General features: G+C 31.7%; 1 long non-coding RNA gene across 1 annotated transcript; it reads left to right on the forward strand.

Moving 5' to 3' along the window:
• The first annotated feature begins 3775 nt into the window (after positions 1 to 3775).
• Positions 3776 to 22471, forward strand: LOC114726308 (uncharacterized). Its single transcript, XR_003738496.1, has 3 exons — positions 3776 to 3785; positions 21031 to 21038; positions 22389 to 22471. It is a non-coding gene; the product is annotated as an uncharacterized LOC114726308 (long non-coding RNA).
• Positions 22472 to 23750: the final 1279 nt, after the last annotated feature.

The raw sequence follows: 23750 nt of genomic DNA on the forward strand, positions 1-23750 counted from the left end.
CGATGAACAATAATAAATAAAAGGTAAAACAGTATATTCATATTATAAATTTAATGATGGGAAAAAATCTCTTAGCTTTATGGATATGATCAAGAAATAATTTAAAATGATGATTTAGTGTTTGGATTAGTCTTTTAAAAATAATTTTACGAAGTTCGAAATAGATACTCCTCCAGTCCTTAATATAGGACCCAATTTTTGAGTTGGTTTTGGTCCTAAATATAAGACTCATTTCTCATATTTATCAATTTTCTCTAAATTACCCCTATAGATACTCCCTCAACCATAATCAAGTAGAAGAGGGAGAAGAGGTATTAAGAAAGATGATTATGGTGTTTTAGGAAAAATGTGTCACTTTTCTTATAATTAACTAACTTACCTAACTTCCTTAATCTAATCAAATTAGTTAAATGGGTCTTATATTAAGGACCAGAGGAGTATATGAAATAAATTTTATTTCGATTTATGAAAAAATATTTTTGCTAAATGTTTTTGGAGGTTTTCAAAAACCCCAATAAGTAATAAGTGGTAACAAAATGTTTAGTGAGTCTTTTTTAACCACAATATTATTCACCAATGATAGCTTGTGCCCGAAAAAGTCCTTTGTTTTTCCTCATTATTTTTGATGAAATTGCAGATAGATTAAAGTTTTAATAAAAAGATATCTGTTAAAAAAAAAAAAAGCTAAACCTTGATTCTCTTTGTCAAGGCAGGGTATAATTTTTGCATGTGAAGGTAAAATGGAGAGAGATGTTTTCAAATGAGTGGAGAAAGTGTTATGGAAAAGAGAGATAGACGGCTAAACTCGTTCATGGTATGAACGCGTTCTCTTCTCTCTTAATAAAAAATAAATGTGTCATATGTGTTAGGGTGATATGAAGGGAGAAGAACGCAAACTTGTTCTTTGCGTGAACGAGTTCTTCATATTTTCAAATTCATTCTTGGTACAAATGATTTTAGGTGTAATATTTTGATAAATATTTTTAAGGGAAAATGACAATAAAATACCACTTGAATTTCAAAAAGACAAATAAGGCACATGAATAAGCAAAATGACAAATAGAGCACTGGGTACCAATCTGGAATTCATATTTTCGGCCAAAAGACCAAAATGCCCTGATGAAATGCGGGAAGACAGACGCTGAAAGTGAGAGAAAGGAGAGAGGAAGACCGACGCTGATGAAATGCGGGAAGAAGGAAAGAAGAATGTTGGAAATGCTATTATCTTACTCCTTCGCATCACCATTTTGTAGAGATTGTTGATTTTGGTTGTGGGAAAGAGGATTTGTAGTGAGAGAGGGAGTGAACCGAAGCGGAAATCAGAAAACAATGGCAAGCAATTACGTAACATAACTGCCGTCATATGCCTGCTGGTTTTTGGTAAATCCCACTACGTGAATGGTAAATTTCACTATACATGTAGTTAATTATGAAAGTTAATAGTTCAATGTTTATTGTGACGTACTTCAAATGCACGTTCACTGAATGATTTATTTATGCTTATAAGTTGCCTTTCGGTGAAAACAGGTTTACAAAACCCATTGAAGAAGTAGTCACTTTCACTATAAAAGTTGTAAATCCCAGTATATGTTTTGTAAAATTCAACGTGAAATTTTATTGGTTTTTACAAACAAGTTGCCCATCCCTTGAAAACTGGTTGCAAAAGCCATTTAAGAAGTGGTCATTTTCACTATAAAAGTTGTAAATATCACTGTGTGTTTTGTAAAATTCAGCGTGAAATTTTATTGATTTTTAGAAACAAGTTGCTCATCCCCTGAAAAGAGGTTACAAAACTCATTTAAGAAGTGGTAATTTTCACTACAAAAGTTGTAAATATCACTCTATGTTTTGTAAAATTCAGTATGGAATTTTATTGGTTTTTAGAAACAAGTTACCCATCCCCTGAAAACTGGTTGCAAAAGCCATTTAAGAAGTGGTCATTTTCACTATAAAAGTTGTAAATATCACTGTGTGTTTTGTAAAATTCAGTCTGGAATTTTATTGGTTTTTAGAAACAAGTTGCCCATCCCCTGAAAACTGGTTGCAAAAGCCATTTAAGAAGTAGTCATTTTCACTATAGTGGTTGTAAATTTCACTATACATGTAGTTAATTATGAATTTTACAAAATACATATTGTGATTTACAACTTTTGTAGTGAAAGTGACTACTTTGTTAATGGGTTTTGCAACATGTTTTCAGGAGATAAACAACTTGTTTGTAAAAACCAATAAAATTTCACGTTGAATTTTACAAAACATATACTGGGATTTACAACTTTTATAGTGAAAGTGACTACTTCTTCAATGGGTTTTGTAAACCTGTTTTCACCGGAAAGGCAACTTATGAGCATAAATAAATCATTCAGTGAACGTGCATTTGAAGTACGTCACAATAAACACTGAACTATTAACTTTCATAATTAACTACATGTATAGTGAAATTTACCATTCACGTAGTGGGATTTACCAAAAACCAGCAGGCATATGACAGCAGTTACGTTACGTAATTGCTTGCCATTGTTTTCTGATTTTCACTTCATCTTTCCTACAGGTTCATCTTTCCCACAGCTTCACATTCTCTGAAAATGGTTTTATGCGAAGAACAGAGATAGAACCAAAATTTTTTAGAGAAATGCTAGGCAATAACATTTTAAGCTGTGGGAACCCATCGAAAATCAGCGTCTTCCTCTCTCCTTCCTCTCTTCTTCCCGATTTCATCAGCGTCTTCCTCCTCTCTCCTTCCCGTATTTCATCAGTGTCTTCCTCTCTCCTTCCTCTCTCCTTCCTCTCACTTTCAGACAGGGCATTTTGGTCTTTTGGCCAAAAATCTAAATTCCAGATTGGTACCCAGTCCCCTATATGTCATTTTGCTTATTTAGGTGCCTTATTTGTCTTTTTGAAATTCAGGTGGTATTTTATTATCATTTTCCCTATTATAATTAAATAATTTAATAATTTTTTTAAATTAGTTAGCTAGATGTCATATTTAGAATGACACATAGTAGTTTGATAGGAGTGATTTTATGACATGACAGTTTTTCACTTACGAGGAAGATTCACATGATGGATTCCTAATAATCAAAATGCTCTGTTTTTTGTTTTTGAACGGAAGAAAGAGGGATTATTGTTTTTCAATTTCCTTCTAGTAATAACTTAATTTTTTTTATTTTTAATAAATTTTTTTTCAATACTTCTTTTAAAATGGTCACATTATATATATAATTTCTTTATAACAATAAATTAAATTTTCTTATTTTTAATAATTTTATTTTCATTACTTTATTTATGACAAATAGTCACATTATATATATAATTTCTTTATAATACTAAATTAAATTTCTTTACTTTTAATAATTTTTATTTTCCTTACTTCTTCGCTTTTAATAATTAAATATCTAATATTAGATATGTGCTATTTAATAGAATTCATGTCCTTTTACGTCATTTTACATTCAAACTTACTTTTACATTTATCATCCAAACAAGTTTCAGCTTCTCAAACTGACTTTTTTCTGAAACCTAATCCAAACATAAATCACATTACCCAATCTGACTTTTACTCAATCTGACTTCTGGAAAAGTCAGATTGAAAAAAAGTTACTTCTCCACCGCCAATCCAAACACACCCTATATAATACTACCTCCAGTTATCATTATAAAAGTTTATTGGAGGGTTAAATTTTATCATAAATATAATATTTCAATTTAATGTTTTCTAAATTTATAATATTTTCTTTTGAGAACCAGTAGAAGCATGAGCTCCAGAAAGCACCAATCATAAAATAGTTTTTAAAAAAATGGTTTTAAAATAAAGCATACGGAAGGTCTTCTCTCGGTCTTTCCCGACAGTTTGGCGGACCCACATGCTACATCTGTCCCTTTTAGACCCACAAAGCCATTGTTTCCATCTCTCTCTCAACGAGGCAACTTGAAACGAAGGGATAACAATGAAAAACAACGGAGTCTTCACCCATTGTCTGAGGCAAAAATACTTCTATATACAAAAATGATCTTTAACCCTACAAAAATAATAATCGAAGGAAGTTTGTATGATAACTCATATATATTGCTATAAATTTGCTTTAGCAGATGCTACTAATATTGTTAATTAGAGTTGGTGTAAGGCCTAATAAAAAAGTCTCCAAATTATAATGGATAAGATTATCATATGACGGACATGTAACTTCGTATGATCGCATGAGTAGTCTTGCTTGTTTTGATTATCATCAAATTTATTTTTGTAATTTTGTTGTTTCTTGAGAAAATTATCTTCTCATTCGATTTTTTAATTTAATATTTAATGTTTTTCTCTCTTAATTAAATATTTAATTTTATTCGGTTAGCATTGTTAATAGTAGCTGACAGTACAAATACAGCAAATTTCAGGAGTTGATAATTCTAATGAAATAAAATTAAATAATTTAGTGTTGGCAAAAAAAATAAATAATTTAATTAAAATACATAGATATTAAATTAAAAATTTAAGAAAAATAAAAATATTTGTAAAAAGGTTTTTCCATTGTTTTTTGAAGTAAAAAACATCACAAATGCTTCTTAAAATTCTACTTGAAAGTTGAAAATATCACAACTCATTTTTCTTGTAATCACCCGGCGCTTCCACCATGAAGAACCCCTGAAGTGGAACCCAGTTGCTTCAGGAGCGCGTCCGATTCCGCCGGGTCCCTTTTGCTATTTAAATTGGTCCATCCTCAAGACTCAATTATTTAATTTAGAAAGATTTTAAAAAAATTTAAAATATTATTTTTATTATTTTTAAATTAATTTTTCTAGCTGATAGTATACATAACTATTTTAAAAAATAATGTAATACATGTTATAATTAAATAATTTTTTAATTTTTAATTTTTTTAAATTAGTTAATTATAGTCAATAGTTTAAAAAAGGGGGAAATTTTTGATTAAGGATCACATATGGGAATTAATTTCAAACAGCCCCCCAAAAAAATGAAATTTTAGTTAAGGATTTTGAAATTTCACTGAAAGACCCAGGGGCAAACTGAAATTAATTGCTGAAACCATTTTACTGAAATGCCCTACGAACTGTATCTGCTAAAAAGGAAGAAGAAAGAGGGAAAAAGAAGAACTTTGTGCCTAAGACAAACCGTTTTCCCCAAAATTTTCATTCTGTTGAGTATAGCTGGGTTGTGATAGTTGAGTAATATAGAAATGAGTGTTTAAATGCATCGGTACATAAGTAGTGAGAGAAAAAACCCGATATAGCTTTTAACTTTAGAAAGAGATTGTTATCTTCCTCTTCTTTAGAGAGAGATTGTTATCTTCTTCTTCTTCTTCTTTGAAGTTAATAAACATAAGATGTTAGTGATTTTTGAAAAGTGGGTGAAATGGGTGAACACTGACTGTAATACGTTATTGAAAGAATCTAGGAAAGGAGAATTGAAAGGAAAATGGATGAATGTACTGAAATGGGTGATATGAAAATGAAATATGCAGAAAAATGGCAACTTGCAGTTGTAAAAATATGCATTCAGATTGTAAATTTGCAAATTGGAGTTGTGCAGGAAAATGGTAATTTAATCTTATGAAAACCAGTATTTCTGTTGTAAACCTGCAAATTCCTGTTGTTAACGCATACTGTCTATTATTATTGAAAGTTGATTGAAATTGATAGTTGAATGATGTGCAGCAACGGATTATAAGTGGCTACTGGTGGCAAAAAACAACTATTTTGCATCTTCCATATGGAGGGAAATTTGTGAAGACCTTAGAAGAAAAATTGGTATATGAAAGGAGTATTATAAGTAGAAGATTGATCAATAAAAGGATGATATATGAAAAACTACAAAGCATGGTAGCGAATGCTGTTTGTCCAGGTCCAGGTAGTGGTCAGTATAAAATGAACGATACAATTAGTTTGAACAGGAAAACATTTTTGGACCGTATCAATGATATTGAAGTAGGACAATTAATTGAGTACAACAATAATAGTTGGCATGTTTATGTTTGCAACAATGAAAAAGACTTGAGACAAACATCACAGTTGAACAGTACACGAGAGTAAGTGGCCATATTTGGTAGTGGGTTGTAATCCTTTTCGTGTGATGAATTGATAGTTGAAATATTTCATGACTGTATGTGACAACAAGCTATCCTAAGTTCTGTGCTAAAATTGACTGGTAAAACTATAAATGTATGAAAAATTTTGTCAATTTGTAAATAGATGTATTTCTGTTGTTAATTAATGTATTGTTTTTGCAAATTCTCTAATTCCTGTTGTAGTGCACATATAATTTTAACACATTCCCTAACTCCTGTTGCCAATTACGTAATCATAAGTTCACTTACGAATACACGAGTTCCAGTTCTAAATTTCCCAACGCCTTTTGCAAATTGTCTAAACCCAATCGTGAATACACTTGATAGACTCTAGCATGATGGTTAAGTTATACTCCTCCGGTCCTAAACATAAGACTCTTATACTAGAGACCTTTATACACACTAGTATAAGGGTCTTATATTTAGGACCAGAGGAGTATTTAAAAAAAGCACTTGCAAAAACAAAGACCCCTATTGTAAACTTAGCTATTATTGTTGCAAATTTTCTAATTCCAGTAGTCAACATTTGCACTCAAAGTATGAAATTTGTAGGGAAAAATATATTATCATTACTAGACATGTAATAAACACATATATATAATTCATTGCACTGAAAATGAAATTATGGGTAATCATTATACATAAAAATTGACACATCCTTTGCTAATATAAAAGACATCTTGAGGTTACAAATCCTTCTTCAATTTTCTCTTGGTTGTGTCTGTATCTTTGTAAGTAGTTGTACAACAGCTACCAACCATGTATTTCTTGCATAAGTAATGAGCTGTCACAGCACGTCTAGCCTCAGGAAACTGAGTTCTTCTTATTACACAATGTTAAGAACCATCAAACATGGGACACAATGGAGTACGAGATTGAAATCTAAAAATAATGTATTCATAGATAAGCACTTAATCAACTCATACTTTTACAAAGTAGTTATTTCCCGCCCCTAGTAACCATTTATAATCCGTTACTACACATCATTCAACTATCAATTTCAATCAACTTTTAATAATAATAGATAGTATGCGTTAATAATAGGAATTTGCAGGTTTACATCAGAAATACTGGTTTTCATAACGTTAAATTGTCATTTTCTTACACAACTCCAATTTGCAAATTTACAATCCAAATACATATTTTTACAATTGCAAGTTATCATTTTTCTGCACATTTCGTTTTCATATCATCCATTTCAGCACATTCACCCATTTTCCTTTCAGTTCTCCCTTCCTAAGTTTCTTCAACAACGTATTACAGTTAGTATTCACCCATTCTCACCCACTTTTCAAAAATCACTGGTAGCTCATGTTTATTAAGTTCAAAGAAGAAGAAGATAATAATCTCTTTCTAAACTTAAAAGCTATATCAGATTTTTTCTCTCTCACTACTTACTTACCCATACATTTTAACACTCATTTCTGTATTATTCAACTACCACAACCCAACTATGCTCAACAGAATGAAAATTTTAGAAAAAATAGTTTACTTCACGCGCCAAGCTCTTCTTTTTCCCTCCTCCTTCTTCCTTTTCAGTAAATACAGTTCATAGAGTATTTCAGTAAAATGGTTTCAGTAATTAATTTCAGTTTGCTTTTGGGTCTTTTGGTAAAATTTCAAAATCTTTAATTGAAATTTCAGATTTTTTTGAAGATTGTTTAAAATTAATTTCTATCCGTGGTCTTTAATTGAAATATTCTCAGAAAAAAGCTTCAACACTCTTTGGAAGATGGGACACGCAAATGATTCTCCTAAATCGTACAACGTGTTTTCCCCTAATAATAATAATATAAACCGCACAGTGTCTGAACCATTCTGTATTGACTTGACTCCACTCAGTAGCCACTCCTCCCAATTAAAGCTTTAGATCTGCTTCTTCTTCTTCAGAGTTTCATAAATCTCCTACTTTCAGCCTTCTGCTAATTTCTGCTGCTTTCTCAACTTCTTCTTTTACTCCATCATCTTCGCAGTTTCCTTTGTGTTATATGTTTCTCGACCAAAAAAATAAAAAAGAAAAAAGAAGATAAACAATCTCAACCAGAGACTTTGTAGCTACTCCTTATAACTAAGGCTTCAGATCTCCTCCTCCTCCTCCTCCTCCATAGTTTCATAAGCCTCTTACTACTTTCTCCCTTCTGCTAATTTCTATTGCTTTCTCAGCTTCTTCTTTTACTTCATCGTCTCTGTAGTTTCCACTTTCTGATTTCCTTTTTCCTTACTTTCTGAATTTAGAGCTTTTGCAACTTTTGTTGGCTCTTAAATCTTCTTTCATAGTTTCACTGTTCACATCACTCCTTGCTAATTCTTTCTTTCCTTAACGTCTTTTGGGCACTTTGGGTTTTGCTTGTGTTTCCTGATTTCTGTTGTCTCTCTATCTCACCTATGTTAAAAGATAAGTTCTCAAGGAAATCCTAAATTTGCTCCTTTTGCATTTTTTTTTCTGGCTCTTCTTTGTTGTGATCATTTTCAACTTTATTTTTCTGGTTTTGTGATATTTCCTCCAAAAAAAAAAATCCTAATTTTTTTTTAAAAAACTGCTTTTTCATCGTATTTGTAACATTTTGTTATTTAGTTGATGTTGTTTTTCCTGTTTAACTTCACAAGTTCGTCATCTTCCTTGGTAAACTTTCTCATTTTATAGTTGTCTTCTATTTTTGTGAAGTGTTTGTTTCTCAAAATTGTTCAAAACATCATAAAAAGAGAGGTCTCTCATGCTTGATCTGTGTTGGAACACTGAGGAAAGCTGATTACTATTGGGAGATTGAGGTTTACATACACCTTGAAATTGCAAAGTTTCGCATCGGCGACTACTGTAAGTTTGAAAGCATATATTCATGCCAAAGTCAGTCTGTGTTTAATTGATCTGTATTAACTAAGTTCACCTTGAAATTGCAGCATATTCTTGTGTTTCTGAATATAGGCAGCAACCAAGCAAAAGAAGAAGAAGCCTGTTCCCGCTTCCAACCATATATCGAAGGCAAGTAACTCGTTAAGGTGTGGCTTCCTAGTTTTACATTATGTCTAAGGATACCCTCTTGTTTTTTTTTTTTTGGTTGCTAAAATCAGAGTTTTTTAGAGGAGAAATTAATATTTTGGTGTCATAATTGTAACATGATTATTGACTAAACTTTAAGTCTTTAACTATGTATAATTCAATCCATTAAATATTAATTTTATTGAAACTTTGACTAATTGGTTCTTCTAGCTTTTAATATTGGAATCATTAATTAGTACCTGAGTTTGAAAACGGAGAGTTCACATGAATTAGACATTTAAATTTAATATATGAATAAAACAAGTTTGAAAATATATGTTATGAAATTATAATTTTGAACTAAATTTAAACAGCATTTTTATTAGAGGGAGATATTTTGGCTTAAAATGTGTAATTTAATAATCAATTAATATTTTGGTATATGAAAATAAAATCCTGAAAATATAAGGATGGTTTGTTTTGTACAATTTTCAAAACATTTTCGCAGCGCCTTGCTCTTGCCTTTTCCTTTAAAAAAGTATTTTCGCAATAACATTCAACAATCTTAAATAAGATAATTGTATAATTTATAGGGAGAATCCCAATTAAGTCCAGCTGAAATATCTAAATTCAGATTTAGGCCTACACTTTTAGCAAATTTCTAATTAGGCCATGAGATCTAATTAAGGATTTTTAAATGTTGTTAAATCACCAAAATGTCCCTCTTCAATTAAAAAGAAAACTTGATTAATATACCTCTTCCAAGTAATTTCTCATCTCTTATGATTTTTTTAGACCAAAAAACATATAAGTAATTTTACAATGTTTGAAATTTGTATATATAACTTATACTATTAAAAATATTTTAATAAAACATGTTAAATTACAAATATAAGTAAAATTATAAATATTTTTTATTTTCAGTTCTTGTAATTTACGTTAGTTTTATTTATTTAAACAATGTTGGATCGAATTGAAAACGTAAATGATTACGATTTAATATTAAATTTTTATTATAATTAAAATATTTTAAAATTTTAAAATAAATATTTACAACCTGAAAAGAAAAAAATATTAAAAATATTTATTTAAAGATTACATATGTTATAATTTGAAATGTTTTATGAAAATATTTTGAAGATTTTAGTTATATTACAAAATTTCAAACGCTAAAAAATTATTTATATTTTTGTCTAAATATTAATAATAAGAGATGATGAACCACTTTAGAGGGATAAAATAATTAATTTTCATTTTTAACTAAAGAGGAGCATTATAGTTACTTAACAATATTCAGCAATTTCTAATTAGGTCTTATGTCCTAATAAAGAATTTGTTAAAAGTGTAGGCCTCGATTTAATTTTAAGTATTTCAGTAGGATTTAATTAGGATTTTTCCTAATTTATGTGCTATGACATAATTTATTTCAATATAAATAATTAAAATGAGTAATATTTTAAGAAAACTAGCTCATATCCCTTTGCATATAAGGAATTCACCTAATTTTTTTAATTCATATAAATTAATTAATTAGTTTGTATATATTTAAAACCAAAAAGAGTAGTAAAGTAACAATTGTGGGGGACCGACACGCTTCTTTTGTCGCTTTAGACCCTACGCGCCATTTTTTTCCTGTCACTCCCCCTCTCTCTCAAAAAGGCCAAACGATGGAGTCTTTGACGCGTCCTCATGGAAGCGCGATTCACCTAATTTTTTAAATTCATATAAATTAATTAATTAGTTTGTATATATTTAAAACCAAAAAGAGTAGTAAAGTAACAATTGTGGGGACCCACACGTTAGACCCTACGCGCCATTTTTTTTGAAGTGTTTAAAATTTAAATGCGTGCCCGCCAAACATTAAAAATAAAGGATAAGAATTAAAATTAAAATTAAAAAATATTAAAATTTTTTTAATATAAATAATTACTTGTTATATAGGATTAGACAATCTCATAAAAATAGAATTGAAAAATACCACTTCTCATATGATATTTTTTAATCCTACATATATTAGTTTGTCTAATCTCATATAATAAACAATCTTTCATGTTAAATACTATTTCTTTTCATTTTCAATCTCAATCTCAATCTCTTATTTTTAATGTCTTGTATCAAACATAACTAAGTGTTTTGCCAATGTCATGTGCTTCGAATCAACTTTGAAAAAGTGCCTTTAGCGCTTTTCTTTTTAATTAATTTGGGTCTCATTCATCGCTATATGCTGCATTGACTCCTCTATGCACGAGAGCCTTTGCGATCTGCTCCTCCCAAAGCCTCATGCCTGCTTCTTCTTTAGCATTTTCTCAGAATTTTTTTTTCTGAATTTTATTCCTTTTCTTGGCACTTGTCACTAATTTATGCCATATTTCTGTTGGTTCTGTGTGTCTTCTTTCATAATTGCACAGCATTCCTTACTTCTTGTTTCTTGATTTCTAAACTTGTTCTTAAACATTTTTTCTGCAATTTTGGTTTTTCTTTCTCTTTTTCTTATTAAAAAAAAAGAAAATCGTAAGTTTTCTCCTTTTGCATTTTTTGCTGGCACTTTTCCTTTATTGTGGTCATTTTTAACTTTGCTGGTTTTTTATGCTCCTTCAAGAAGAAAGAAAACTGCACTTTAAATTTATGTCCTAATTGTTTAATGATAAGCTTGCCTATCACCTTATCTCACCTGCATGGTGACGTGTTCTAGAATTTCAAATATCTATTTGCAGGGGGTGCAAAATTTAGTGATCATGTCTTGATATTGCATGAATGAAAACAAAAAATACTCTGACTGCAAATAATTTAATATTGTCAATCGTGATCATTTGAATGACCAAACTCTTGCTTTGATTTCCACAGGGTGAAAAAGGAAAGACAGGGGAAAGTGGAAATCAAGTTTTCATCGTCATTAATTCGAACAAAAAAAGGTGAGACATTTGTTTGAAGGGTGCCAATATTTCTGCATCAATTCACAACCCAAGTTTAATTGAGTTTTGGCTATGTTTTTAACAGAGTGCATATTCAATGGATATCACTTGCGGAACATTGAGTAGTTTGGCTGACAAGTTCCGGGATCTAGTGATCGATCTAACTTGGGAGCAGCTTCGTTATCTGTTTCAGTATCACAGAAACATTGAGGAGCTCAATGAACGACTTAAGGAACTCACCCTTGAAAGAAGCTCCAAACAACAGCAAATAGATAATGCTAGAAAAAATTTAGAACAAATTGAAGAGAAAGTTCAGCATTGGTTGCGCAAAGTAGATGAGATTTTAACGCAAACACAAATGTTTCATGAAGAAGAGAGTCAAGCAAAAACAGAGTGTAACGTAACTTCCTGTCCCAACCTGTGGCTACGTTATAAACTAAGCAAAAGAGCAAAGGCAATGGCCCAACAAGTTGTTGAAATCTATGGGAAGAGAAACTTTGATAGGGTCTCATATCCTGTTCCTCCCCCATCGATGCCAGAATTACTCAACAGAGAAAGCAATGAAGGGATTGGTTCTAGAACGCAAATTGTGAATCAAATTATGGAGCTCTTACATAATCCTAGTGTTAATATTGTCGGATTGTGTGGGCTTGGCGGTGTTGGCAAGACCACTATAGCTAAAGAGGTGGCAGAGAAGGCGAAGAATCAAAACATGTTTAAAAAGGTGATCATGGCAACTGTTTCTAATGAATTGGATGTTGAGAAGATTCAAGGCCAGATTGCAGAGAAGCTGGGTTTTCAACTCAATGAAAAATTTGAAGCAAGAGCTTATCGTCTATGTGAAAGGTTGAAGCAAGAGGAGAATATGCTCCTAATATTGGATGATCTTTGGAAGGAACTTGATTTAGGTGAAGTTGGAATTCCCTTTGTTGATGTTGGAAGTTCTAGCAAAAAGAATGAATGCTGCAAAATTTTACTAACTTCAAGGAATAAGAGTTTGCTGTCAAATGGCATGAAATGTGAAGAAATTATCGAAGTGGATGTTTTGTCAGAGGATGAAGCATTAGAGTTGTTCAAGAGGATTTCTGAACTTCCTATTGACTCAAGCACTCCTGACAACTTGATATCTACAGCCTATCAGATTGTTCGAAAGTGTCATGGCTTGACATTAGCGATTGCAACAGCTGCCAAGGCATTAAGGGGAACAAATCTAGATGAGTGGCAAGATTTCTGTAAACGATTGAATCATCCTTTAAGGAGAAACATCACAGGAATTAAAGAGGTGGATGCGATATTGAAGTCGAGTTATGATTGTCTAAGCTCAGAGAAAAAACGTATCTTCTTGCTCTCTGCCATGCTGTCCCATGATCCCTCAATTGATGACCTACTCATGTACTCTATGGGGTTAGATATTCTTGATAGCATAGAAAACATAGAAGATGCCCACATTGGAGTCTCTGCTGCCGTAAGTAAGCTAAAATCATTAAACTTATTTCTTGATAGCTTTTCTAGTCATTACTTTACAATACATGACGTCTTTCGAGATTTTGCAATATCGATTGCAACCAATGAATTAAATGCATTCATTGTGAGGCATGGAAGCTTGAAGGAATGGCCTGAAAAAAATAAGATTGAAGACTACAAGGGAATTTGCTTGCAAAAGAGTGACATCAGTGACCTTCCAGAAGAGCTTCATGGTCCAAGATTAGAATTCTTTCTGCTAGACAGCACAAAACGTGATTTGGCCATACCTAGGATGTTTTTCAAATCATCAAAGGAGCTGAAAGTGTTGGCATTTACCAATATGCATATTTCGTCACTACCATCACTCATGTTCCTGCAAAAACTAAAAACATTGCGTCTCCACTCTTGTTTGCTAGAAGACATAATTGAGGTTGGAAGCTTGAAGAAGTTAGAAGTCCTTAGTCTTGCTTACTCTGAAATTCAACAACTACCTATTGAATTGGCAGAGTTAACTTCTTTACAAATGTTGAATTTAGCCCATTGCTCCAAGCTCAAAGTGATTCCACCAAAACTGCTATCTAGCTTTAAAAAATTGGGGTTTTGCTTATGGCAAATAGCTTTCACCAGTGGAAAGTTGAAGGATCTACTGAAGCTAATGAAAACGCAAGTCTTGACGAGTTGAAGGGCTTGCCAATCTGTTCTCTCGATATTGATATTCCTAATGTCTCTATGTTGCCGGAGAATTTGTTCTTAGATATGAATTTGAAGAGATACAAAATACTCATTGGGAAGCACTGGGAGTGGGAATGGTGGACGGTCAGCTATAAAACTTCAAAGGTATTGAGACTTGAGCTTGAGAGTGATATCCATTTGAAGCCTGGGGTTCGAAAGTTGATGAAAGGAGCTGACGATTTGTGTTTATATGGATCTAATGGGCTTGAAAATGTTCTACATGGTCATGATGGAAGATCATTTCTGCATTTAAGGCATCTTCAGATTGAAAGTAACGATGCTATTGAGTCCATTGTTTGGAACTCAGGACATCATGAAGCAGCAACAAATAACATATCCAATAAAATGTCTGAGTCGCTTCTGAACAAGGTATGTTCAGATTATTTTATTCACATTTTTTCTTATTTTATCTTCCTACAAAACTTAGCTTCAAACTTGTATGCAAAAATCATTTTCACTAGAATTACTTGTTTTGCTGTTAGGCTATTATGGAAGGTTGCAGCTTTCTTTTTTTTTTTTTTTTTAATGACTTAAAATTAGCTAATAAAAGAGAAAAGCTAACTCCAAGTATTAAAATAAATAATGATGCCTCAAATTATTCCTCAGCCTAAAAGCACCTTAATTTGATATTTTTGGAAATTGTCCCTGTCACTAAAATATCTGAGAATGTGGCTCGTGGTTTTGATGACTAATCATTGTAATTATTCTTATTTTTTGTTTTAATTTTCTGACAAAACTTCAAACTTAGTTACCTGCAAAAATTAATTTTTACTAGAATTGTTTACTTTGCTGTCAGGCTATTGTGGCATTTTTCAAGTTTGTTCTTATTTTGTTCTTTTTTTTATTAACGTATCTACAAAAATTACATTCACTAGAAGTACTTGCTTTGGTATTAAGCTTGCTAAAATAGCATTTTACAGTTTTTTTTCATTTTTTGATTACTTTTTTTTTTAACTTGGAATTTCAGATTGAACTTTCAGCAATCTCTTGAAAAATATTATGGATGAAAGTTTTATCTAGACATTTAAAAAATCTTTTATGAAAAGTAAGTCTGTGAATTAAAAGTGATTTTCATTTGATCATATTTTCTGTAAACTACAGGTGTTGCTTCCAAAATTAGAGACATTGCGATTATCTAATTCAATCGGTTTGATTCCATTGATATGGGAGCACCAACTTTCACACAACTCATTTAGGAACTTGAAAACGTTGTTTGTGAAAAGTTGTGGCTTTGTGAAATTCGTGCCCCTTTCTGTGCTGAAATCTTTAAACAACTTGGAAGAACTAGAAGTTAGGGACTGTGACACGTTGGAGTTGGTGTTTGATTTTGAAGACTTGAATGATTATAAAGAGGCGGAGTCATCATCAGTGATTGTGCCACTGAAGAAGTTAGCGCTTTATAAATTGCGAAAATTGAAGAATGTGTGGAGCAATCACTATAAAGGAGACGTCTCCTTCCCGAGTCTAAGGAGCGTGCATGTTTCCTATTGTGATAGCCTCACTAGTCTGTTTCCTGCATCTATAGCCAAAGGCATGCTTCGTGATCTTGAAGAGCTTCGAATAGAATATTGTGGTATAGATGTGATTGTTGCGAAGGATCAAGTTTCAGAATTTGTTGCTCCTCTGTTAGAGTTTCCCAGGTTGACTTTCCTTGAGCTTTCTTCGCTTAGAAATTTGAGGAATTTCTATCCACAGAGACACACATTAGAATGGCCACATCTTTGTCGATTATCTATTAGCAGTTGTGGTGAATTGGAGATATTTGAAAAGGAAGTCTCAAGTTCATCAGAAATACACGAGGAAGGGAGCTCATTAGACTCAAAATATCCTCTACTGTCCCAATGCAAGGTACATCTCTAAATTAGCTATTCATGTGTTATTTATTTTGAAAACAATCTAATAAAAGAGCAAAAAATAAATTTAAGCATTAAAATAAATAATGAAACATATTTTGTTTCACAGTCTAAGAGCACGTTTGAATTTGATATTTTTGAGTACTCAAGTATGTGAATTATTCCTGTTACTAAACCATTTATTTGAATATAATGTAGTTTAAGATTAATTTGGTTATTCACTTAAATAGCTAAAAAAGAATAATTCATAATAATTATTTTAATTAATAATAGATATTAGAAATAAATTAAATATGTTCTATTTTTTCTTTTTAAAAATGGTGGGACTCCCATGCTCAGTTTTCCATCTTCACCAAAAAGAGGTGTGTCATTGAATCGGGGAGTAGTTTTTTTTTTTTTCCGCATTTTCAAGACATTGTAAGCTTTAATTTTATATTTTATTTAAAACAAAGGAAGTGAGGAATAACATTTGTGTGTGATAATCAATTTGTATTCATTTTAATGTATCATATTTAATATTTGTAGTTACAAAATACACATATGTAAAAATTGTGGATGTATCAAATTTAAATTTGAAGATACCCTCCTAAAAAAATGCACAGTGCTGGATTTTGACATATTGATTAGTTGTTACATTTAGTTATGATTTATGTATTGTGCAGGTCACTCATAATTTGGAGGAGTTAACATTAGGGGTTAAAGAAGCAGAAATGATAAGGAGTGGCCAGCTTTCAATGTACCACTTCCCCAAAGTAAAGCTGCTTCGTCTATACGTTGATCATAAAGCAACGACTATTTCATACAAATTGTTGTGGAAGAGCTTTCCAAATTTAGAGGAGCTGATATTGGGGGGTGACATTAAGAAGGCTTCTGGAGGGGATGATGTTCCTCTTCCAATAAAATTGACTCTTGAACGTGTTTCCAAAATCACAAGCTTGGTACCACTCTTAGTTTCTTCACCAAATCTCACACATCTCCACGTGGCATTTTGTTATGAGTTGACCACTCTGATGACGTCATCAGTTGCTCGAAGCTTGGTCCATCTCACAAGTCTCTCAATTAGTCGGTGCTTTGACATAAAGGAAATTATATGGAAGCAGGAAGGAGAGGATGATGACGATGAGGAAGTCGTTTTCACCAAGTTGCGGTATTTGAAACTTGATAAGCTGCCAATTATACTTTGAGGTTTCCATTATTGGATCAGCTGATCATAATAGAATGTCCAAGATTCAAAGTATTCTCTTCAGGACTCATTGAGACACCATCTCTTAAAAGAGTTCAAGTGTCACAAGAATGGGGGGTAAAACATCATGAAATTTGGGACACCAATCTTAACAAAACAGTATACCAACAGGTATGTCTAGAATGCTCCATTCTTCCTATTTCCAGCTTTTACAAAAATATGAATCTATAAATGTTCTATTGTTATGATATTTAATATAAATATACCTATACATGTTTCGGTTTTGAAGTTTCTACTAAAATTTTAGTTATCATTTTTTAATTACAAAACATCCCAAAAACATCCCAAACAATTCCATCATAATTAATTAATTAATGGGATACACAGTGAAATGTTTCAATAAGAAATGAATTTTTTTTCCCACATATACCCTTAGTTATGGGGGGAAAAAATAAGAGAGAAAATAGAGTAATAATGAGAAAAAAAAATGAAAGATAAGATAATATAGCAAGTTGTTAGCCTTTTAATTAATGCAATGTATAAAATTAATTAGAGACAAAAAAGATAAAAACATATTAAATGTTCAGACAAATCCAAGTTGGCTCTTATAAAAAAAACTAAGACCATTCAAATTTCAAATTTTTATAAAAAGAACTGGAGGGAGCAGTTATCATTTTTTAATTACATAACTTTAATTATAAAATATCCCAAACAATTACATCCTAGTTTAATGATTAATGCGATGCAGAGTGAAATGTGTTGGCATTATTGTTTTTTGTCGTGGCTGATATAATTATTTCTTTTCCAAGATTCATTATGAAAAATAAATGAAATCAAAATGTTTTGCACTTCTAGTGAGCGCATTTGATCTTGGGACACAATAAAAAACAAAATAATATTACTGATTCAATTAGAAGTTGCGACATAATTAATATATTAATATTACCATGCTTGTGACTCAATATCTGTTTTACAGAGATTTGTGGCATCAAGAGAGATGGTGTTAGCTGAGTATGATGTCAGCATGATAAGTAATGACCAATTTCCAGCAGACTGTCTTGCTCAAATGGAAAATCTGCACATAGACGGATTTGATGATGAAGGGGCAACATTTCTGTGTACATTGCTTGAAAGATCTTCGCGGCTAACTGAACTTCGTGTGGGGAATAGTTCTTTTAAGGAGATATTCCCATCACTCATTGTCCATCAAATTCAACAACTTCACAATTTGACAGTGTTGAAGGTGTTCCGATGTCATCAGCTCATCTATTTAATGACAAATTCAGCGGCCAAAAGTTTGGTGAATCTTGAAACGTTGGAAATAGTGAATTGCAAAAAGATGGAGGAAATTCTAAAGAATGAGAATAATGAAGATGTCGAAGGTGGAATCACGTTTAGTGCGTTGAGAAGATTAGAACTCATTAATCTACCAAGATTGAAAGCGGAAGAGCATAAAACGGATTTCAACATTGAAGACCCAGCAACAAATAATCATAAGGTATGCTCAAATCAATTTGCAGTAAAATATACTAACTAGCCTTGTGTTTTACCTAAGTTATAGAAATCTTCCCTTTATTTTAAAAAGGGAAAATTAATTTGGCAATCCTTAAACTTTTATCAAATTGGAATCAGGTTTTTATAATTTTTTTTTCTATTTATTACATCCTTATTTTTGCTCCCGTTATGATTGGCGTTACTTTAAGATGACAACACTGACGTGGCACTGTTCAAGATCTGACTAGCATCATGTTCTTCATTTCACCTGTAACCCCTACGCCTTCATCTTCTCTCCCCCCCGCCTCCACTCAGTTCTCTTCCAAACTAACATCATCCTCTCTCTCACACACTTCATATTCTCTCTTTCCCTGCCACTACCGTTACGTTATCCTTATCTCTTCTTGTAAAAGTTTCACTCCATGTTTCAAAATCATCGGATTCTCTCTCTGTTTATTAATTTATTTTTGTGGGCCAAAGAGTAGTAGAACCTCTCCCACGTTTCACTATTGGACTTAATCGTCTATTTAAATGGGCTAATTTTTCAACCAAAAAAAATTTCAAGGATGAAGACGATGAATACGATGAATCTCACAACATTGTGGTCCTCTTTTTAGTCAACTATCATCACCTAGATCCACATCGCCGTCTGAGAAGGAATTCGAAACAAGATGAAGCTTCTACAAGAGCAAGTAAAAACGATGGTGGGGAGAGAGAGATGATGGTGTTGGTTTGGAAGGAAACTGAATAAGCTTTTTACTCTAAAAAGGAAACCGACTGGAGGAGGAAGAGAGAAAATGAGGGAGGAAGTGTTCCAGACGAGGTAAGATGGTGCCTAGTCATGCCACCTCACCACTGTTAACTTAAAGTAACGGCAATTGTAAACGGAGGGACCTTGGTTACTAACTGAGCAAATAATAAGGATCTAATAAAATTTAAAAAAAAAAGAAGAAGACTACAGGAATGTGATTCCAAATTTGATAAAAGCATAAGGACTGTCAAATTAGTTTCTCTTTTAAATACATATATATATATATATGTGTGTGTGTGTGTGTGTGTATAACTACCGTAAAATTAAATTCCATTTCCATCTATCCAACTGTAAGGTGACCATTAAGTTTGACCTTTAAACTTTTATTTTGACCAAAATACTGCTTCTTCACCTAAAAGTTATTTAAACATTCATTTTTAAAAAAATAATTTTTAATACCACAAAACATAATTTTAATACATGTATTTTCAGACTTTTTAAAATGTAATCAAATTTTTTAATTTTAAGTCTATTATAAAATTTTATAATTTTAATTGTTCGTCACGAACATTGAAATTAATTTATTTGCGTTTCTTTAAATGGCTAAAAAATATGTTGAATACATATTCTTTTCATCATATAATATAGATTATCTAAGTCTGATAGATTATAGAAATTATTTAAATTTAAATTTTAAAATTTTTAAGCAAATGAGAAATATTTATAACTTATTTAGTCAATTATATATTTATTTAAAGAATTAACCAAATTACCACTCACTAAATTACTTATTTTCAATACAAAGGAGGCCAGAATATTTTACTAATCAATTTATTATTATTTTTTTGGGACAAAAAATTAATTTATTTTTTTCTTATCTTGTATATTTTTTTCCTTACCAAGATTTTCTTATCTTATTAACTTCTTAATTTCAAACTTACGTTGTGAAAATTAATTTCATTGGAATTATTTACTCTGTTCAATACAAATATGTTCTATTTTTCCTTGTCTCAATATTTCTACAAAAATTATTTCACTTAAATTACTTACTTTGGCATTAAGCTAGCTATTGTAGCATTTTATAATTCTCTCGTTTTTTAGTTAGTTATTTCTGTTTGGTGAACTTGAAATTTGAAGCTGAACTTTTATCAATCTCTTGAAGAATATTGTGGTACACGAGATCTATACTTACACATTTAAACAATCTTTCATGAACACTAAGCCTCGCAAATCAACAGTAACGTCGTTTTCATTTTTTGCTAAAAGATTTTCGTTTAATTATATTTTCTTTCAACAGGTGTCATTCCCAAAGTTAGAGATATTAGAATTAGACTCTTTAAACAGTCTGGTTCCGCCGATATGGGATGACAAACCTTCACACAACTCATTTGGCAACTTGAAAACATTGAGTGTGAGTAATTGTGACATTGTGAAATTGGTGCCCCTTCATGTGCTGAAATATTTAAACAACTTGGAAGAATTGGAAGTCGAGTTTTGTGACATGTTGGAGACAGTGTTTTATTTTGAAGATTTAAATGATTATAAAGAGATTGTGTCATCACCGATGGCTGTGCCACTGAAAGAGTTAAGGTTAATCTGTTTGCCAAAATTGAAGAATGTGTTGGCACCATCCATATGCCATCAAAATCAAATTGAAGAAATTATACCGAGACAGGAAGAGGACAATGAGGACACGGAAATCATTTTCAGCAAATTGGAGCTTTTGGGACTTCATGGATTACCAAGATTGAAGAGATTTTGCAGCCAAAATTATACTTTCAAGTTTCCATTATTACAATCTGTAACCATAACAGAGTGCCCTCAACTCACGACATTCTGTTCTGGAGCCATTCATGCCCCGCAGCTTCAAAATGTTCGAGTGACGAGACCATATGAAGAATCTCACATAGATATTTGGATGACTGATCTTAATGCCACCATCCAACACCGGTTTACTATTCAAGAGGTCAGTCCAACATACTGATATTCTTATTTTTCATTTTTTAGATAATTCCTCATCATCTACAAAATTTAGGATCAGATAAATATCTGATATAAATATTAAAGTTTGGACATTCTGTCGTCTACCCAAAAATTATAAACTTTTCATCAAATTACAAGACTCTGATTTCACACGAAATCTGATAAGCAAATGATGATTAATGGATGTGGCAAACTACTGCAAATAGTGTGATAATGTTTGTAGATCTCTGACTGGAAAGAAATGGGCCTATAAACTGATTCAAAGAATTTTATTTTTTTTAACGTGATTTTTTTTGGGGGGGGATTAATGATGAAAAATATAAGTACTAGATAAAGATAACTAGTCAATTAAGAAAGATTTTATCTACAATAAATATAAGAAATTATTATTTTAAAAAATATTCTGACCTGATTTATTAAACTACCTTCTTATAATATTAATTTTACCAATAATCTTTGAACAGGTTATTTTCATAGTAAAAAAAGGCCAGCCCTAAATGTGAATTCCAAGGAAATTATGGATTTTTTTTTCAATTTAACTTAGATGAAAGAAAGGGGCTTTGAAGTTAATTTAAAGGATTTTTTAAATTTTAAGGTGTGGATGTTATTTCATGGTGAAATTATGAAAGTTTTAGATATTAGCAAAAGACGAGTGATCCATTGAAAAGTTTTAATTCTTGAAAACAATATCTTGATGTAATTTACTAAATCGCCTACTCATTATGGTAATTGTTTTACTAATTATGATTTTACAGGTAATTTCCACAACCGAAAGCATGGCTTTAAATGCGAAGAATATCACAATGATAAGTGATGTTTTTCCTAGAGTGAGTGCTCTTTATGTAGAAAGCTTCACAGATAAAGGGGTAACATTTCCCTATAGCTTCCTTGAGAGATTTCCCAAATTGGATAAGCTTTATGTGGAGCACAGTTCCTTTGGGGAGATATTCCCCTCACAGGATGAGATTCTTGATTTTATGGGAAAAATCCCACCATTTGAAGAATTACACATTGCCTATTTGGATCAACTCAAAAGCATATGGAAGGATGATTCTCAGCTACCACCAATTCATCAAAACCTAATAAAAAGCCTGGAAGTCGAAAGTTGTCATAGCTTGGTCAAGTTGGCACCATCCTCTGCTTCATTTCAAAATTTGTGGTACCTGTCTATATCTGGATGCCATCAACTCGTCTATTTGGTGACAAGTTCAACTGCCAAAAGCTTGATGAGTCTTGAATGTTTGAGGATAAACGATTGTAAAAAAATGGAGGAAATTGTATTGAATGAGAACAATGAAGGTGTAGAAGGTGGAATCACTCTCAACCGATTACGGTGGATTGAACTTACTGATATGCCAAGCTTGAAGATGTTCTCTTCACAAAGTCAGACATTTGAATTCCTTGAATTAGAAGAGATAGAAATAACTGGATGTCCTGAAATGAAGATGTTTTGTCCAGGAACACTGGAAACACCAGAGTTGTCTAGAGTAAAAATAGAAAAGCATGAGATGAAATGGAAGGATAAAGAAGACCTTAACAAAACAGTAGAAATGCTGTCCTCAGCAAAGGTATGACATACCCATACTAACAAATATTTTTTCAGAAAATGTGTTGTTAATGACCACGGAAATAGAAAATTGATTGTATCGTGCTCATGTCAACGACGTCTCTTTTCAAAATTGCCTTCTATTTTAGGCAGCTAATATTATGATTTGTTATTGCAGGATAGTGTTAATATATAGAAGGATAAGTCCATCATCCATGTTGTCATTCTTTCCAGGTTCGCTACTTTCATGACTTTTCTGCTTATCGGCTGTTTTTTTCCCTAGTGGTTATTATGATATCAATAAAAGCCTCATATATGAGGGGGACAAGCTTGGAAATAAAAAAAACTTGCATCTCTTTTTTTCTCCCTATACGCCAAATTTTTTCTTTTTCTTAAATTATTTTTATGTTTTTGCTGCATTTGTCTGTGCTTTACTATCACTAAAAGATATGAGTTGCTTGTTGATGTTTATTTCAATTTCTTTTCCAATAGTAGTTACTATAATATCAAGAACTGCTATATATTAAAGGATGAAAAGGGGAGCCATCTTTTTGTGAGTATGCGTGTGTGTGTGTGGGTTTTTTTTTTTTTTACTTTTTTAAAAAATTTCTTTGTTTCTGTACATTCTCTGTGTATAGTATTGGTTGAGTTAGTGAATTGCTTTTGCTTTTTTTAAAGAGATCAACTGTGATTAAGAAGAAAAGAAACAGCTGGCGTATTTCAAAAAGGATGATTTTGATAATTTGTTTACCCCAACTATTTAACCCATGTTTTCAACTAA

Source organism: Neltuma alba, unplaced genomic scaffold (genome assembly GCF_004799145.2).
Source record: "Neltuma alba isolate B1F8T4 unplaced genomic scaffold, ASM479914v2 tig00012364_pilon, whole genome shotgun sequence".
NCBI lineage: Eukaryota > Viridiplantae > Streptophyta > Magnoliopsida > Fabales > Fabaceae > Neltuma > Neltuma alba.